The following is an 18,613-nucleotide window of genomic DNA, read 5'->3' as shown; positions in this document are numbered from 1 at the left end:
CTAGTGGCAAATGAACGCTAAACTTTTTCACATGTAATACATAGGAGATACACTTCTAATTCCTCTGTGTTTTGTGAGTCAGTCAAATGAACGGTTCGACTGTTTTGTTTAATTCGTTTTGTCAGACGAAAATGTACTATGTACCTCTCCTGTACAAACTGTAAGAAAGGAAAGGACGGAGATAATTGCTTGTAGAAGTTAATTTTATATGTGCTTATATTTTCCAACGGTAGTATAAGCGAGACGGAGATGTATATATTCCTTCACGTATTAATTTTAAAAAAGAACAGGAAAAAAAGCAATTACTGAAAACTATTAACAAGCAACTAATAATTTTTTTAGAGGAATTACAATTACTTTTTATTTGAATATTCTGTGGATTCTGCTTTGCCCAACATACGAGGGCGCCATAATGGATCATTCAAGTAATTTGATTGGTCAATTTAAATCTACATTATAGGCACCTGTAAGAAAAATATTTTATTGTGAAGACATTTCACTTTTTTTATAACATTAGATACGCTTAGTACAATCTTAATTTACAATTAATTTATTACTACTTTTCTTATGTACTTGGATTAATTAACAAGCAAGACAAGTGCGAGAAAATACATCAGCATGTATTCATCAATTATAAAATTATAATTATTTATTAATTATTAACTTATAGCTATAGTTTACACTAAATGTATACACTTTATATAAGTTCGTATGGTTTTGTTCGTTTCAATCTCCTGACATCCTGCGCGCTGTCCACCAGTTGTATTGCTTCCTCGTTAGTATAATTTAGTAATCTTCTTTCGTGTTTCAAGGCGAAATCTTGGATAACTTCGCAAATCCATTTGATTTCCAGGTCATCGTGCAGTTCTTCATTAGTTACATAGCGACAGGCATTGGTAATTAATCGAAGAACCTTATTTTGACAGCGTTGTATGACTAGTTGATTTGAATTTTTAGTACAACCCCATATTTGCACCCCATAGGTTCAAATTAGCTTTATAATTGTCTTGTAGATCAACCTCTTTGATTTTAGATCAAGTTGAGAGTATCTTCTGATTAAACAGTATAGTTGTTTTATTTTGATTCTAATGTGTTTTGCTTATTGTCTAACGTGATGTTTCCAATTTAATTTACCGTCAAGATGGATTCCAAGGTATTTAGCTGATTCTGCTTGAGGAATCGGGCATCCATTGAGTGATATAATTAAGTTTTTATTATTTCGCCTCAATGCAAAATTAACGTGGCCAGATTTGGAGCTATTAAGTTGAATTTTCCAATCTTTCGTCCATTTGTAGATTTTGTTGACTGCCACTTGCACTTTTTTTATAGCCCTAGGCAGAGATATATCTTTTGCCATAATAATTGTGTCGTCAGCAAAGGTTCCAAGAAGTGTTTCTTTTGTTGTTGGAATATCAGCAGTGTAGAGCAGATACAGGAGAGGTCCTAAGACGCTACCTTGTGGAACTCCAGCCGAGATATTTTTAAATGTCGAGAATACCATTTCGTGCGATACTCTAAATTTTCTTCCTCATAAATATGACTCAAGCAGTTGACAATAGTTACGCGGTAACAATTTGCTCACCTTACAGATTAATCCCAAATGCCAAACCCGATCAAAAGCTTGTGAGACGTCCAGGAATATTGCAGGGCAGTATTTCTTTTCCTCAAACACTCTTTCAATAGCCGCAGTTACTCTGTGCACTTGATCGATTGTTGAATGGTGATTTCGAAAACCAAACTGGAAATCTGGTATTGTTACCAAATGTTTTACAGGTTTAAATATCAGTTTCTGAAATAGCTTTGATATCGCAGGTAGTAGCGAAATAGGTCTGTAAAATTCGACTTATTCTGCAGGTTTGTCAGGTTTTTTTGAGCATAATTGTTTGTGCCACTTTAAAGCATTCGGGGACATGCTTCAGCCTTAAACAAGCATTAAATATATATGTCAACATGATGATTGCTTTTCGTGGCAGTTCTTTCAATAATCCAGGTGAAATGTCATCTATACCAGGTGCCTTTTTAGGATTGAGGTTATCAGTTTCAGTGGAAACTTCCAGTGGAGAAATTAGATTTAGATCTACATCGGGTTGATAAACAGGAGATGTATCCATGATAGATTCTATATCATTAGGTCGAAATATGTTAGCTAAGTATTGTGCGAACAATTAAACTTTTTCATTGTCACGTCGAACTAATTGGTCTTTTAAATCTTCGAGTTGTTTTCCATAGCGAATAATCTTTGTCTGCTTGTGGGCTTAATTCACTTACATACTTTTGGAAGCAATTCTGTTTATATTCTTTGATCTTTTGATTCGTCTGATAGTTTTGTCTGCAGCATTTCTGGTTCTGTACCATACTCTTGTAGCTTTTCGCCTTTATTTTATCATTTCTCTAATTTCGAGGGGGTAAAGTACTTGATATTCTGATTTCTCTCTTGCTATTGGGGTAGCATCTTTTGCAGCTCATCGAATTTGTTCAGTTATATGTTTGGTTTGTTGTTCAAGATCATCTATAATTTTAAATCTTACTTTTAAACTGATTTGTTCCTGGAGTACTAATCTGAATTTATCCCAGTCAGTATATTTGTTGATAAGATTAGGCTTTTTTACTTTTCTTAGAATTGTCGCGCCCTGTGTTAACAATACTGGAGTGTGATCAGATGTTAAATCGCACAAGCTTTCTGTACTAATTTGATTTAATGAGATGCCTTTTGTAATGTAGAAATCCAGCAGGTCTGGGACTTTATTACTGTCTGTGGGCCAATAAGTGGGTTCGCGCTCTGAATGATAATTACAATTTTCCAGGTGTTATTATTCGTGAACCGCAAGCTGTTTGTTTAACATTAATGTCTCCACCAATAATGAACATTGGGCCTAATTTTGAAAGATATCTTTATATTGTTGTTGTGTCATTTTATATCTTGGTGGACAATATATAGCGCCAATATTTATTTCAGCTCCGTTTTTTTTTCGACACTAATTATCGTAGCTTGTATTTCTTCATTTTTAATCTCTTCTTGTTCGAAATGTTGTATATTTTCTTTAATTATTAAAGCTGTTCCGCCTCGAGCCCGTTCACTGGGGTGTAGTATCCAGTAAGCATCATAACCCTGTATTTTAATGTAGTTTTTTTAAAAAAAAATGTGTTTCCGATATGAGAGCTATATCTATGTTATTTGTTTTTAAAAATAAATCTAGTTCCCGGACTCTTTGATTTAGTCCGTTTGCGTTCCAAGTTATAATTCTTAAAAACGAATTACTCATTTTTGTTTTTCTTTAGCTTGTTTTGGGTAGTTTTCCCCAATCCGGATTTCTCCAATTTTTCCACCCTGTCTGCTAACTGACTGAATTTCTGTCTCATTTCTGAAGTCATTTGATTGGCTCATAGTAATGTTTGGCACGTGACAGCCTTGACGTCATGTTTAATTGACCAATGAAATTTAAATAAAAAACAATTTTTTTTTGAAATAAATTTATTAAATAAAATTCAATTAAATATAAATATAATCTATAACAATATATATAAATATAAATTTATGTACAAAATATAAATATAATATAAAAATAAATATATCTATAAAATATAAATATTATATACATATATATAAATAGTAAGCAAAAAACTTTGGTGCATTGTAAATCAAAATTATCTCTTCCGTCCTTTCCTTTTTCATATTTGTTTAGTGCTATCAATTTAATAGGATCTATCAGGGTTGTGTCTTTTTGTTTTCTCATACTGAAAGCAAACTTTGAGCCTTTCCCTTTTAATATTCTGTTCACCTGTTTTACTCAAAAGTATATAGAATACCTTGTTAGTACTTTTAATAGTTTATCTAAAAGATTATTATGAAATGTACAATTGAAGGGTTTTAAATTTACTTTTTTTTAACATTTGGCAAAAATTTTGTTATATTATCGACGTGGCAAAATCGTTAAAAAAATCGAATAAAATAAGACATAGTTCAAAGACCTACTGACAGTATAATAAAACAATTTTGTTGGAGTCTGGGGCATGAGATATTGTCTTGCCTCTATCGAGTCAGTCTCAATTTGTGGGTTTATTGATTTATTCATAATTGTATGTCACACTTAATTTCTTTTTTCAAAGGTTTTACCAAATGACCTGAGATGTACACTATGGCACAACGTAAAACTTTGTTTGCTCTTATAGGAACATCTGAACTGAAATTATAGAGTCAAGTGATTAACGGAAGAATGAGCCGAAAGGGGGATACTGGCTGAATGAATACAAACTTCACCATTACCTTCTGGAGTTTCTTCAAATGTCGATGATACTTACTTCGAACACCCTGGTTGTGAGCCTGAAACGATGGAAATAGGCACTACAATAAAATAAGACAGTTTAGAAATTAATGATAACAATTATGAACATAAATGTGACCGACTCCTTCAATTTATGTTCTATATAATTTTGATTTTGATCCACTTCCATTTGTATATGTTCTGGGCTCGTGATATTATTTTCGCCATCACTAAATTGTTAAATCTATCACAAAAATGACTATGACACACGCTAACCAGTTTAGGGTTAACGGAAAACGATGATGCATTTCCTCACTATCTGTGCATCCAGACACACAACACTTCCTAGAACGAGAATGCATTTCAACTATCACTTGTATATACTAACAAATTATTTTATATAATAAATATTTTATAATATATACGTTAAAAATCTAACCACACTGTTCTCTATATAGGGAACATTGAAAATGGCGTACAAAATAAACTAACCGTGGAACGATATGAACCAATCAGATCCCTTCGCAGATCTTTGCATAGCGAATAAAATAATATGTTAAAGGTAGCGACCTTTACATGTTGAACATCGCGAAACATTTCGCCAAAATTTCCTATGAAGTTAAATCTTTATTTCTCTATGAATATAATATGTTCAGCTTTTCTCCCATGATTTCTTGGATTGTTAATAAGTTGGCTAGATTTTGAATAAATTTATTCCGAGGGGATAGATGTTGCAGATATAACAGAATATTTTAAATGTAGCTGATATAATTCAAGTAATATCATTTTATGAGCATGCAAAAAATCTAACGGGTTCTCTAAATGCCCAATAAGTAGCATTTCGAAATAGTTCTTAGTTTGTAAAGTTGTTGTAGCACCTGGTGTTATTAATTAATTATTTCTTTCATTGTAGCTAGTTTTTTATTCAAATGCCTTCAGATGAAATACATTCCTTGTTAGTATATGTGAATGTAAAATATCTGCATCGGTTTACTCACAGATTCTTCTTTGGAATTTTCTATACTCGTCTTATATTAATCTCTCTATATATATTCTAAACGGTATATCTTTAATTATTTCTTCACTATTGTATATATTGAAGTTGATTTCCATTGGCTTACCAAATTGGTCTCTTTAAATGCGATCTTGTAACTAACAAAACTTATATTCAATTGGTGGAACAACCTTCTACGTAGAATTCCTCAAGCAGTCGTTAAATTATGTGTATTTGATGAATCTTAATCTCTTTTGTCTCTGCTTTTTCCATTCCAATAAGTTGTTTAACTTCATAAAGACTTTCCATTAAATCCACTATTTATTCTTACTGTCCTTTTAATAATGAGCCATCAATGAACATAACGAGAACATTATCTCATTTCGTGTTCCAACCTTTAGGTGAATTTCTCAATCCATACAATGCTCAATTTAATTTATAGTATCTTGTTTCAGAATTAAATCCTCCGATTTCGTGATATAAATATCTAGATCTATATTTCCATTTATAATATGATCGAGCGTCAATTTGATTTTTCTTTCACTTTGGATCCAGTTGTGTTGAATTGATATTTATATCAAATTCTAATGCTTTTAACGTAACAAGGCTGGCAATGGTAGAAGCCCTGTTTTATATGGTTATGAAATGCTTATAGTTTATTTCTTCTTGTACTGTTTATATTTTGATTAGAAATAGTAGGTAATAATGGATAAATAATGGATTTGCGGATATTATCAAAAAGTTATTGTAACACGTTTAATCTTTTAATTTTTATTTTAATTTTCCAATTCAATTCTATACCGAATTTTTTTATATTTTAGGCATAATTGCGAAAGTAAAAGTACAGATAAATGTAACTCTATGTCCTTTATGAGATATTTATATCCCATTAGAATCACATTTCGTCGATCATATAGTCGATGGCGCATTAAAGCCAATGAAACAAAATCCACGCATATAACGTTTACCCTGCGTAGAAGAACATGTCCACCAGTGAATATCAATCAACGTCAACTCCCCCCAGCAGAGCATGTTAAATATCTTGCTATGTACTTAGATCGACGCCTAACCTGGAAGAAGCACAGACTCTCTAAACGAAAACAACTGGGACTAAAATTATATCAAATGTATTGGCTCATCGGGCGCAAATCCAAGTTATCATTAGATAACAAGGTATTGCTGTATGAGTCTATACTCAAGCCCATTTGGGCATATGGAATCCAACTATGGAGTACCGCTAGCAAATCTAATATATCCATCATTCAACGGTTCTAAAATAAGGTGTTGCGTGCCATTGTTGATGCTCCGTATTATATATACCTATAACCTATAACGTGTATATAACCTATAACGAGTGTAATTCAACGTGTTTGTGTGAAGTACTTCGAAAGAGTGTCAGTGCATCCCAATGTACTCGCTAATCAGCTAAATATGCGACGCGATAGTGAAGTGAGTAGACTAAAACGTTTAACACCACCTGATCTGATTACTGGATATATGTAGACTTTAGAATAAGCTTTAGAATAAGACTAATTAATTAAGATAATATTTTATACAGAAGATTGCTTATGAAGTGATTTTCTACATGCTATGTATATATAATATAGATGTAAGAAATACTTATTGCCAATAGGGCAGATTGTGGACTCACGAAGAGTAATAAAAAATATAAATATATAGTCGATATAATTGAACAAGTTTGGATCGCGTGAAAATTTTTAAAATTAGGGGTTCCTATATTTGGTAACAATATTACTACTTCTAAATTTGAGTGTCCAGGATAAAGAGTTATGTTGTATAAAGTAGATTTGTTTTGTTGATAAATTAATTTTTTGTATTTGTATTGTTTGGGCTCCGCACCGACTTCAAACTGTATGTATATATTAGAATATAAAATATGTGAAGTAGATAGGTTAGGTAAAGTCTTTGAATTAAAGTTTATTTTTATTTAGTTTTTACAACGATTATTATGTAAATATTTTATTTTAAAAGGTTTTTTTTGTGTTAAAAATCTAAGTTTAATTATTTTTTAAATTTTAATCAGTTTCTTATTTATTTTTTGAAGTCGGTTCAGTTTTTTTGTTAAAAATATTTTATTTTTCTCTTTTTAGTATTAGATATTTACTCAATAAATTACGCAGTTATTTTATTTAGTATTACAATAGGTAGGCCAAGTAAAGTTGTAGCCCGTATGAGGAAAAATAAACAACAACAAAAAGTTTCCGCGCCGGGAATCGAACCCGCAACCTCCGATTGGGAGCTAAACGCTTTAATCATTACACTATAGAAGCAGTTGTCTACAATATTTCTACGGAATGGCTTTTGCACTGAACGACTTTCGATTTTCTGTCACATCAGCTCACTAATAACATTTTACACAAACATTTGATTATTTTAGATAAAAAAATATGTGAAAACTGTGTACGTGCCTTTGAGATAGGAACGTTTCGATCGATTTTCCCATTTCTCCTCCAACAGATCCTGATTTGGTTTCAATGGAACCACCACGGAAATGCACTCTTTCGAAGCGAATAATTTTTTTTTGAAAATCGGCCCACAATTGACCGAGATATCGGTGAACATACATTAAAAATATATATATATACACAGCCGAATATATAATCCCTTCTTTTTTCGAAGTAGTTTAAAAATGACGCTACGGGTGTTGAAGCATGTGTAAGTGAGGTCGAAAATACAGGATGTGTGTTATATAACCACAATCTTAGTTTTAATTCTAATAGTTTTAAATTAATTCTAATAATTTTTTTTATTTTATTAATCTCTTAGAACGTCAACAATCTGCCCGTGGGCAATAAGTATTATTGTATGATTTCCGTTATATAATATAACCAACGTAGAAGATCACTTCAGTAAGTGATCTGCTGTACAACTTATAATCTAAATATTATTCTAGATACTATTCTAACTTATTTTAAAGTATATCCTAACTTATTCTAAAGACTATTCTATCTTATTCTAGAGATTAGTAAATCTCACTCTATGTGTCTATTAATCCGTTCGTATGGTAATTTGCGTTTGAGCCTACGCACTTCACTATCGTCGCGCACATTTAACTGTTTGGCGATTGTGCGAGACTGTTCTAGCGAGACTAACACTTCGAATCACACTCGTTATGGGTTCTAAGGAGATATGGCGTTGAATCAGTTTGTTGGACATGTAATATGGGGCATCCAGACTTTATTCTGGAACCTCTGGAGGATATCTATGTTAGATTTGCTAGTAGTGCACCACAGTTCAATATCATAGGTCCAAATGGGGCTAAGCATTGAGTTATAGAGCAAAATCTTGTTATCTAATCATAATTTAGGTTTACGCCCTATCAGCCAATACATTTGGTTTAGCTTAAGCCCAAGCTGTTTGAGTTTTGTAACTATATGTTTTTTCCATGTCGAAAGTCGATCGAAATGCATTCCCAGATATTTAACGTTGTCTGCTTGCGGAAGTTCATGATTATTCAGTTTTACTGAAAGACATGTTCTTCTACAAACGGCGAATGTCATATGGGTAGATTTTGTCTTATTTGCTTTGATACGCCACGTTTTGAACCACATTTCGATTTTGTTAAGATGAAGTTGGAGGTTTCTTGTGGCTGATATTGAATCCTCGTGTGATGATACAGCTGCTGTATCGTCAGGATATGTTGCAACAGTAGTGTTTCTTGAGGTTGGTAGGTTAGCTGTATAAAATAGATATAACAATGGGCGAAGAACACTGCACTGCGGTACACCCGAATATATTGGTTGTAGGTGTATACACCACCCTGTTTGACAATAAAATATCTGTCTCAGAGGTACGATTTCAGCAGTTGAAAGTATGCATGGGGCAAAAGCTTTGTCGATTTAACGTGCAGTCCAGTGTGCAACACCTTGCCGAAGGCCTGAGAAATATCGAGAAATGCAGCGGAGCAATATTTTTATCGTTTAATTTTTTGCTAATTTTTGTCTAATCTATGTATTTGTTCTGTTGTTGGGTGTTTATTACGGAAGCCAAATTGATGGGCTGGAATAATATTTCTCTCCTCTTCGATTATTTTGAGTCTCTTAATGTACAGTTTTTCGAAAAGTTTATAGGACGATAAGAGGAGACGTCTTCTGATTTTTTCCCGGGTTTAAGAATCATAATGATTTGAGCCACTTTCCAAGTGCTATGAAAATAATTAAGTCTTAGGATGGCATTAAATATGAATGTTATTAATTTGACGCACTTTTCTGAGATCTCCAGATTCTTCTTCTTCTTCTTGAAGATTCTTCCAGTAATTAGGTCAAAATCTGGAGTTTTTTTTAGAATTTATTTCTTTAATGATTGTTTGTTTTACTTTCTTAACAGTAAATTTCTCATATAGCAGATCCATTTGAAACGGATTGTTAAGAAAGTCAACTATGTTATTTTCTTTTGCTGCGGATATTTCAGACGGGTACGGATTAAATACGGTTTTTAAGAATTTAGAGAAAACTTCCGCTGTATCTTTATCATTCATAGCCCAGGTATTGTCAATTTTAATGGGTGGATTATGTTTTTGAGGTTTTTAAATCTCTTTTTCAGAGAGGATATTCCGTTGAATCAGTTGGCGTTAGAAAACTTACTAAATAATTTTGAATTCCTTGATGTTGTTCCTTATTTATTAGCTCTTTCAGCTCTTTTGAATTTTCTCTTGTTTTCTTCTGATCTGATTTGTTGCCTAATTTTTCCAAATTTTCTCATTTCAGCAATTTTTTGTATTTTGGCCTCTTGTATTGTTTTTGTTACATTTTTTGTTGCTATTTCTGTATCTCTTTCTGTTTTGAGACGTAAATTTAGTGATAATAAACTGTCCAATTTCTCCCTAATTTTTTTTTAAATATTTAATTAATATATTGTTACTAGTCGTTTCTGTCTAACCTACTATTTGTCTTTATGCTAACTTAAATCTAGGTATATAACTAGAAGGACCCATCGACCCTAACTCAGTCTCTGGTGAAATAATGTTTATACGTGTCTCTGCTGAATTTTTTAATATATGCAGCTCACTACACAACACTACACAAGATCAGATGGTTTGATTCTTTTGAGTCTGTGTCCTGTTCTGGTGTTATCCAAAAGTTATAATATTTCAATATTAGTATGAGAATGGAGTCTTTCCTTATGCCCTCTTGCAATTCTCTTCATTTATTGACTGACTGTGGGTATCTGAAGGTCCCGATGTAGGTAATCAGTCCTATAGTATTTGGGTGCACCCACAATACATCTCAGGACTTTGTTCTGAAAAATTTGTATTATATTAATGTTACTATTTGCATCATCCCCATAATTAAACTCCGTATGTCCATATAGGTTTCAATATTTGCTTATATAATAGCAATTTATTATGTACTGATAATTTCTTCCAATTAGCCAGTAAATTTTCTTATATTTCAATTCCAGTTCTTTTCTTTTCTTCTTTATATGTTCCTTTCAGCGAAATTTTACATCGAGATACATTCCGAGATATTTAGCGTTGTTGCTATATGGAATGATAGTGTTATTTAATGTTATTGGTGCTTGTACGGTATGTTTATAGGTGAACTGCACATGTACAGATTTACTTTCATTAATTCTTATTTTCCAAGCTTGTGTCCAATTATTTATATTGTCACTTGCCTGTTGTAATTTTCGTGAGGCTTCTTCACTATTGTCTCCGACTGCTATAATCGCAGTATCATTAGCAAATGTAGCCATCGTGATATTTTCCATTTGTGGTATATCACAAGTGTAAAGTAGATAAAGCATTGGTCCCAGTACACTTCCTTGTGGTACACCTGATTTAGCTTCTTTTATTGTAGAGTAAGGTTCTTCTTGCTTGACTCTAAACATTCTGGTTGTAATGTATGATTTTAATAGTTCGGTGTGTTGTTTTGGTTCTGTAGTTTATGAATAAGGCCTTCATGCCAACCCTTATCGAAGGCTTGTGCTACATCTAAGTATGTAACTGAGCATACTTTTTGACTCTCGTAGGTTTTTTCAATAACATCTGTTATTCTGTGGACCTGATCAATTGTTGAGTGTTTGTTAATAAACCCGAACTGGTGTGTTGGTATTAGGTTTTTCTCTCTATGATCGGTTTTATTCTTTTCAACAGGAGTTTTTCAAAAACCTTAGATATTACTGGCAGCAGTGATATAGGTCTATAGGATTTTATTTCGTTCGGTGACTTCCCAGGTTTTGGGATCATTATAATTTCCGCCATTTTCCAAATGTCTGGGACATGTTTTAATCTAAATGCTGTATTGATCAAGTTGGTGAGTTTTATAATTCCCTTTCTTGGTAGTTTTTGGAGTAATTCTCCTGTTATTAAATCGTAGCCTGGTGATTTCCTGCGGTTAATGTCAGTTTTAATAACTTTGGTTAACTGTTTCGGCGTGACTAATTCAATCACCGAATTTTAAGCTTCTATGTCCGGTAAATTATGTTCAATATTAGTTTCGTTTGGTTTGAAAGTTTTTTCTAGATATTAAGCAAATGCTTCTGCTTTTTGGCGATTGTCACGTGCCCAATTCCCACATAGGTCTCTTATAGGTGGACTGTGTAGACATGAGCGCTTTAGATATTTTGTGGCTTTCAAGAGTGAGTAATCAGTTTTTTTATCATCTGTTAAATTTCTTAGATAGTCATTTATGGTTTTGTTTTTTATTTCCAGTATTTGTCTTTTCAGTCTTTGGGTTATATTGTTTAAACTATTCACAAATTGATTGCGGCTTTAATAGGTTATTTCGAAAAGGAACAAGATAACGGAGGCCCCCTTTTGCTGGTAAATTCCGTTGGAGAGGTAATTATTGATGATATTAAATAATATAAGTCCCTACAATTTTATTGAAAATGTTTTAAAATTAGCGGGTTGCTGGGGTGCTAAATATTACTGTGGGTACTGTGAATAACATCGCTTATAAAATGAAGAACAATACGTTAGATTCACCCAAGAAAACCCGTCTACATAAAAAGTGGGTGACGAATCTTGACAATCTTGATATTGGCTCTATTCAAGACCAAATATACAAAATGTATAAGAACAGCAAATATAATTTAATAAAATTATTTTAGAGAAAATTGTCTCTCTGGAAAGTATACATAAAAGAATTAGGGACATGCAGCTTTTTGAGGGATGTAAGACATCCTTTCATACACTCTAACAGGGCATAAGGTTTAAATGGTGTAAAGATAACCCTAGGAGAGGTTTAATGGAACTTCCAGACATTACCTTAAAATGAATTCAATTAAGGGCATAAAATAATATAAGAAACTTGGATATTTCAAAATGGTTCATTGTGGCACTGTTGGTAAGACAATAACAAAAAAGTGTAAAGGCAATAAAAATATTCAATATAACAATAACATTCAAATGAGTTTTGTTGGTCATTTTATTTATTAATAGTTAATTGCAAATGTATTGCTGGTTGACAAGGATATTCCATCAAAAACTGTTTGGATATGCGGAAGGAAGTATTATCAACTTGATAAATGGTAGAATCTTGAGCATGTTTTATACAGATTAGAAATTAATAGTTTAGTGATTGAATTAGACAGTGAGTCGTAAAGTAAAAGTGACTGAAGGAAACTTTCAGAATATGTGATAATGCTGCGCAATGCTGGAAATTCCTGAGACAGAGTGATGAGAGTGAAAACAACTAAAGGTATGCACCTAATTAATTGAATATAACTATAGAAAATGGTATTGTAGGGCGTGAAAGATTTGTATGCACAGATATGATTGTAATTGTTTAAAATTAAACATAAGCATTAGGTCAGAATGTATAAGGAGAGAATGAATACTAACTGTTTTGTAGATATGGTAAATGCATTAAACAGAATTCAGTGATTAATTTTATCAAGAAGAACTAAACGTAAACACTAAATATGCTCTCGAATGAAAGTAAAATACGTTTCTCAGATATACAATTGTTGATTAGGTGGATTAGGCTTCCAGGGGATAACACTAGATAAAAAAACGCCCCTAGAAACTCTACCTCATGGATGGTGTGGAAAAGAGTTCAATGTAAACAAAACAAATCTAACCTGTAAACTATTATACCCGTGTTCTTAATTGTAGTTTTAAGTCTTTGGATAATATATGTATTAGATGTACTATAATGTTAAAATAAATTATATTTGATAACATTTTTGTTCAATTATTTTATTTAGATTAGAATTTTATTGTATGTCAAAAGCCAAACTGAACTAAAACTCAGAGTGGATGCAGCAACATTGTAATGTTCCGACGTCACAAATATCCATGACGCATTACTAAAAAAAACTTTGAATAGACTGTATAAGCAAATTTCTGTGTTTTATAATACAATCAACTCTATTGAGCATTCTGAACGAGATATAATTAGAAAGATAATAATTAAGTATTGTTTGTTTTGGCGTGTGAGAGAAGTCAACAAAATCACTGTTTCACAAATCAGATTTCCCTGCTTATTTTTCGGTGGCGATAATTGGGACTTGGACGGAAATTGGAGTCATCGATTTAGAGCACTTAACTTGGGAAATAAAAGACATGAAAACTCTAAAATCCATCTTCATAACTGTATGGAATACGCATTACTAGGGTCAACTAATATTATGACTCAATTAGATTCTGCGCATTGAATAAATATACAAAGACATAATGAAAATCTGTCAAAGAATAGATATGTTTTATCAAAAATTATAAATTGTATTACATTTTATGGAGCGTTGAAAATATCTCTTCGGGGACATGATGACAGCGATACTTCCCAGAATCCGAGGATATTTCATATACTTAAAAAAATTAAAAAAACCTCAACAACACCACCCACCCATATAAATTGACAACAATACCTGGGCTAAGAATGATAAAGATAAAGCGGAAGTTTTCTCTAAATATTTAAAGACAGTGTTTAATCCGTATCCGTCTGAAATATCCGCAATAGAAGAAAATAACATAGTTGACTTTCTTAATACTCCGTTTCAAATGGATCTGCCACATGAGAAATTTACTGTTAAACAAGTAAAACAAAAAATGCATAAAGAAAACAATTTTAAAAAAGCTCCAGGTTTTGTCATAATAAATGGAAGAATCTTAAAAGATCTGTCAGGAAAGTACATAAAATTAATAACATTCATATTTAATGCTATGCTAAGATTTAATTATTTTCCTAGCACTTGCACAGTGGCTCAAATCATTATGATTTTTAAACCTGGGAAAAAATCAGAAGACGTCTCCTGTTATCATATCCTATAAGCCTGTTATCTGTGATCTCAATTATTCGAAATTAAGAGACTCAAAATAATCGCAGAGGAGAGAAATTCCAGACCATCAATTTGGGTCCCGTATTAAACATGGAATAATAGAACAAATACATAGATTAGTCAACCAAATTAACAAAAACTTAAACGATAAAAAATATTATTGTTCCGCTGCATTTCTCGATATTTCTCAGACCTTCGACAAGGTGTGGCACACTGGACTCCATGTTAAATTGAAAAAGCTTTTACCCCATGTACACTTTGTTGATGGGTGATGTGGGTGAATTCTTGTGGGAACAACAGGGTGATGAATACACTGGCCTACACCCAACATATTCCGGTGTTCTGCAGGTCAGTGTCCTTGGCCCATTGTTATATCTTATGTATACAGCAGACCTACCGATTTCAAGAAACACTACTATTGTAAGATATGCTGACGATACAGCGGTTTTATCATCACACGAGGATCCAATATCAGCCACAAGAAACCTTCAATTTCAATTTAATAAAGTCGAAATGTTGTTGAAAACGTGGCGTATCAAAGCAAATGAGACAAAATCTACCCATGTGACATTCACCCTTTATAGAAGAACATGTCCCCCAGTAAAATTGAATAATCATGAATTTCCGCAAGCAGACATCGTTAAATATCTTGGAATACATTTCGATCGGCGTTTGATATGGAAAAAAACATATAGTTACAAAACGGAAACAGCTTGGGGTTAAACTAAACCAAATATATTGGCCGATAGGGTGTACACCTAAATTATAATTGGATAATAAGGTTTTGTTGTATAATTCAATACTTAAGCCCATTTGTACCTATGGTATTGAACTGTGGGGTACTAGTAGAAAATCTAACATAGATATCCTCCAGAGGTTCCAGAATAAAGCGTTGCGAGTCATCGTCGATGTCCCATGTTACGTGTCCAACAAACTGATTCAGCCTGATAGCCCCATAGAAACCATAACGAGTGTGATTCGGAGTATTAGTGCGAAGTATTCTGAAAGACTATTAGTGCATCCCAATGCACTCTCCAAACAGTTAAATGTGCGCCATGGCAGTGAAGTGTGTAGGCTCAAATGCAAACTGCCATACGAACTGATTAATTGACACATAGAAGATCTTTAGAATAAGCTATAATAGTTTTTAGAATAAGTTAGGATAGACTTTAAAATAAGTTAGAATGGTATCTAGAATAACATTTAGATTATAAATCACTTGCTGAAGTGATCTACTTGCTGAAGTAATCTACTACATGTCAGTATAGTTATATTATATAACTGAATTCATATAATAATACTTATTGCCCATGGGCATACTGTTAACGTTCTAGGAGATTAATTAAAAAAATTCATGGACTCATACATTTTTTGGCTGAACTAGATGCAACTCTAAGTGAACACCTAAAGAATGCTTTAGTATTTAAAGGCATCTCCAAAGAAATATAGAACAATCTGATACAGTATATGCTTGTCAGCTTTGTCATGAATAAATAATTAAGGAAACTAATAATTCTGCAGGAGGGAACGGCCAGACAGTACAATGTTTCAAGTGACAGCTTTTCGGGCATTCCAGCTCGCATTGCTGAGCTACCCGCGGTGCGTCAAATGTGTCGGGCATCACGACACTAGATCCTGTACCAAAATTCCATAAGCACCCCCAAAGTGCAGCAAGTGCGGTGAAATTCACACCGCAAACTTCACCGGTTGCAGCTCCGCCTTGCTCCGAGAAAACCAAAAATTCCGACCGAATCCAGGCACAAGGTTCTGCATGAAGTAACCAAGGTAGCAGTAAGCTAGCCCAAAAACTAGCCGGTGCTACCCAGCCTGCTTCAGCCACTACACCGGACCTTAATTTCCCAATGCAGGCGTTTACTGACACGCAGGCTTTCCTGCAAGTGATCGCCCTGGCTCACCAACTAGCTCGCCTTTTCAAAAATATTGCCGCATAAGCGGCAACATTTACCTGTTTATTTAACTTCCAGCAGCCTTTTAAATCTTCGAAATGACTGTTCCAATCTCTTATACTGATGATACAAGTTCAGCTTCTCAATGCGCAGCAAGAGTCTCTGATTTCTTTATTCTTCAAGACGTAAATCGCCCTTCCGAAGTTCGAGTTCTTGATGAACTAGGCTCTGATCATCGTCCGGTCCTTCTCAAACTCGAAAACTGCGCCACCAATCAAGTCCCACTCACAAGTTTTGGGGAAAAAACCGACTGGAAGAACTACCAATCTTTTCTCCGGGAATCCGATCCAATTCCGAAAATTAACACTGAAGAACAGCTCGAGGAAGCCGTACTCAAGCTAACTCGTGATATTCAGTCTCCAGAGATATTCAGTCAGAACCCCAACCATAGAGAAACAACCTTCCCGCTCCTCTTAAACGTGAAATTCGCATTAAAAACTATCCATGCAGATTAGCTCGATTCACCCTTGATGCCGCAAACAAAAGGGAGACGAACAGAGCATCAATGGGGTAAAGAAGGCCGTCTCGACCTGGCGAGCGATAAAATGGAACTCATTTCTCGCGGACCAAAGACTGGATAGACCCCCTTCTTTCTGGCGTCTCTCCAAATGCCTCGTGGGGAAGACGCACAATGTCATCCCCCCCTGAAGTCAGCGGTTATAAGAAATTTCGCAGTCACTGACCAAGAAAATGTCGAGCTCCTCGCAGAGACCTACGAGGCTCAGATGAAATGCCTCCCACCCTCAGAGAACGCTAAAGCTAAAGACAACGACACTGTCATCGACGAATCCAACTCCATCAAAAGACCAGTAACCCTTCTTTTCAACCATTTCGTGTCTCGAAAGTCTCTACAGACTATGATTGGCAAACTTGGTTTCGACGGAATATCGATTACCCATTTAAAAAAGTTCCCGCATAAGTAGCTCGCGGAACTACCAAACATCATTAATTTCATCATAAGGCTGCAACATTTTCCGGCGTCTTGGAAATACACACATATAGCGATTATTCCCAAGAAAGGAGCAAAATCTTCTCCATCTGAATACAGGCCCATCAGCCTTCTCAATGCCATTTCGAAGCTTGCCGAGAGGGCAATATTCTAGACTCTCAACTCTTTCACTAAGGAAAACAACATTATTCCTGATTAACAATTCCGCGCTCATCACTCATTCGTCCATCAGGCTACCCGTCTGGCTGCACACATCCATCACGCTCTTGACCAACATAAAAAGCTTGGAGCAGTCCTTCTGAACCTAACCAAAGCCTCCGACAACGTCTGGCACGACGGTTTGATCGCAAAATGCGTGCGGCCTTCCAGAAGACCTAACCACTCTCATCAAGTTCTATCTATCGGACAAATTTTTCCAGGTTAAGATCAGGAAAACACTTTCCAGTCGAAAACAAATCGATACCGGCGTACCTCAAGGTTCCCCGCTGGCCCCAGCCTTATTTAACCCCTTTATTTCAAATCTGCCGAGAAAAGAGCACATTGACGTCGCGTTTTACGCTAACGACACTGCTTTCTTCACGGCCGCCAGATTCGAAGTTATAATTCATGAACGTTTACAGAAGCAGCTTAATCATGCAGTCAAGTAGTTCAAATTCTGGAGGTTGCAAATCAAGCCCCTGAAAACCCAGTCCATCATTTTCCATAAGAAGCGTTACATACTGCGCGTCTCGCAACTTAAGATCGACACCGCAATAATTCCATGACTGGATAACATCACGTACCTAAGTCTCCACTTCGACCGACGGTTCGGTTAGCGTTCTCAAATCCAGAAAGGTTCAGGGATAGCAAACTGCTATTTTCTCTAACCTGCCCTTCTAGCAGACTTTCCATCTCCATCAAAAGCTTATTTTACAATATGTTAATTCTGTCCGTACTCCTATACAGATCTAATGCCTACTTCATGTTTGTTACAACCAACCAGGTCAAACGCCTTCAAGCTTCATGGTTTGTCAGAAATAATCAAATTCATAGGGAAACTGACACTCCAGAGATCAAGCACTTCATATCTCAATCATTCCACAAACAACAACTCAGCTCAATTTCTTCTGAAAACGCGCTTGTTCAAGAGATGGTCAACATGTTGGGAGCTTAGCATCGCGTCACCGCTAACCTCCCCCCTTTTCCAGGCTGAAAC

Source organism: Rhynchophorus ferrugineus, unplaced genomic scaffold (genome assembly GCF_030347505.1).
Source record: "Rhynchophorus ferrugineus isolate W39M unplaced genomic scaffold, kcgeb_rfMv2 rfM3, whole genome shotgun sequence".
Taxonomy (NCBI): Eukaryota; Metazoa; Arthropoda; class Insecta; order Coleoptera; family Curculionidae; genus Rhynchophorus; species Rhynchophorus ferrugineus.
The sequence above is the reverse complement of the archived record's forward strand: the minus strand, read 5'-3'. Positions refer to the sequence as shown.